Source organism: Phoxinus phoxinus (assembly GCF_949152265.1).
Source record: "Phoxinus phoxinus genome assembly, chromosome: 7".
NCBI classification, from domain to species: Eukaryota; Metazoa; Chordata; class Actinopteri; order Cypriniformes; family Leuciscidae; genus Phoxinus; species Phoxinus phoxinus.
In genome coordinates this window covers 39757533-39760373 of record NC_136882.1, presented here as the reverse complement: position 1 = coordinate 39760373, position 2841 = coordinate 39757533, and the positions used below count along the sequence as shown (strand labels likewise).

At 37.7% G+C, this 2841-nt stretch overlaps 1 protein-coding gene across 1 annotated transcript in view; it reads right to left on the bottom strand.

Moving 5' to 3' along the window:
• Positions 1–534: 534 nt before the first annotated feature.
• asmt (acetylserotonin O-methyltransferase) overlaps positions 535–2841 on the bottom strand; it is a 23025-nt gene continuing 20718 nt past the window's right edge. The window contains exon 8 of the mRNA XM_079619032.1: positions 535–2841. This exon is cut by the window's right edge and continues 349 nt beyond it. The gene's annotated coding sequence lies outside the window, so the exon portion shown is untranslated.

The following is a 2841-nucleotide window of genomic DNA, read 5'->3' as shown; positions in this document are numbered from 1 at the left end:
AGCGTGTCACAAACACCATCACATGTGGACACTGGCGTTTTACTGGCCTGCAGATACACACACACACACACACACACACACACACACACACACACACACACACACACACACACACACACACACACACACACACACACACACACACACACACACACACACACACACACACACACACACACACACACACACACACACACACACACACACACACACACACACACACACACACACACACACACACACACACACACACACACACACACACACACACACACACACACACACACACACACACACACACACACACACACACACACACACACACACACACACACACACACACACACACACACACACACACACACACACACACACACACACACACACACACACACACACATCATGACTCTCATGTGATCCGGACAGACGGACATCTGTTATTTCATGCCGCTTTAAAAACACGTCAAAAACATGTTTTGTTTCCCTTTTATGAAACGCCTCCCGCAGGAACATCATGACATACAGTGCTACTCATAATCATCAACTTTTTATTATCAACATTTAAATTCATAAGTACAAAAACTTGTCAGGCTATCAATTATGACAAAAACATCTCAATCATAATACTAATATTTGAATCAAAAGCACAATAGTGAGCACCCTACGTAGGCCGTATTATAAGGTGTATCCTTATAGGTCACACGTTACTTGAAGGGGTGTGCATGAGACTGACATTACACGTGTTATGAATATGAAGGAGGATTTATGCATGTTTATGACAACTGTCATTAAGTGTCATTCGATCAATTATGACATTTTTAATCCAAATTTGACATTGTTTGAGATGTCACAGCTTGACATAAACCAATACAGCAAATCATAACCTGTCAGTGTCAATGACAGCTTGACATAACCAAGACAACATAAATATGTCATAAACATGACATAGCAGATTAATTATCAAACTTAAGAAACCACTTAGCTTTATGGGTTAACATTAAATTAATATTTCATGTGGTTGGTTTTGACATTGGCTATCATGAGACCATTATAACTGCCAGGAATATTATTTTTGGCCTCAACTACAGTGTACAAATTTAATTTGTCATTAAAATGTAGTTTAATGACATTAAGTAGTTTGAAGCAAAGTAGTTTCTTCTATATTATTCTTTGATAATTAATTATTCATAATTCATCTGCTATGTCATTTTTATGACATATTTATGACAGGTTATGTTGTCTTAGTAATGTCAAGTTGTCATAACAAAGATATCTCAAACAATGTCATATTTGCATTAATAATGTCATAATTGAGCGAATGACACTTAATACGAACACGGGTAAAACACGGTAAATATGAACACGGTAAAACACGGTAAATATGAACACGGGTAAAACACGGTAAATATGAACACGGGTAAAACACGGTAAATATGAACACGGGTAAAACACGGTAAATATCAACACGGTAAATATGAACACGGGTAAAACACGGTAAATATGAACACGGGTAAAACACGGTAAATATGAACACGGGTAAAACACGGTAAATATCAACACGGGTAAAACACGGTAAATATGAACACGGGTAAAACACGGTAAATATGAACACGGGTAAAACACGGTAAATATGAACACGGGTAAAACACGGTAAATATGAACACGGGTAAAACACGGTAAATATGAACACGGGTAAAACACGGTAAATATCAACACGGTAAATATGAACACGGGTAAAACACGGTAAATATGAACACGGGTAAAACACGGTAAATATGAACACGGGTAAAACACGGTAAATATCAACACGGGTAAAACACGGTAAATATGAACACGGGTAAAACACGGTAAATATGAACACGGGTAAAACACGGTAAATATGAACACGGTAAAACACGGTAAATATGAACACGGGTAAAACACGGTAAATATGAACACGGGTAAAACACGGTAAATATGAACACGGGTAAAACACGGTAAATATGAACACGGGTAAAACACGGTAAATATCAACACGGTAAATATGAACACGGGTAAAACACGGTAAATATGAACACGGGTAAAACACGGTAAATATGAACACGGGTAAAACACGGTAAATATCAACACGGGTAAAACACGGTAAATATGAACACGGGTAAAACACGGTAAATATGAACACGGGTAAAACACGGTAAATATGAACACGGGGTAAAACACGGTAAATATCAACACGGTAAATATGAACACGGGTAAAACACGGTAAATATGAACACGGGTAAAACACGGTAAATATGAACACGGGTAAAACACGGTAAATATGAACACGGGTAAAACACGGTAAATATGAACCCGGGTTAAACACGGTAAATATCAACACGGGTAAAACACGGTAAATATGAACACGGGTAAAACACGGTAAATATCAACACGGGTAAAACACGGTAAAAATGAACACAGGTAAAACACGGTAAATATCAACACGGTAAATATGAACACGGGTAAAACACGGTAAATATGAACACGGGTAAAACACGGTAAATATGAACACGGGTAAAACACGGTAAATATGAACACGGTAAATATGAACACGGGTAAAACACGGTAAATATGAACACGGTAAATATGAACACGGGTAAAACACAGTAAATTTGAAGACGGGTAAAACACGGTAAATATGAACACGGGTAAAACACGGTAAATATGAACACGGTAAATATGAACATGGGTAAAACACGGTAAATATGAACACGGGTAAAACACGGTAAATATCAACACGGGTAAAACACGGTAAATATGAACACGGGTAAAACACGGTAAATATGAACACGGGTAAAACGCGGTAAATATCAACACGGGTAA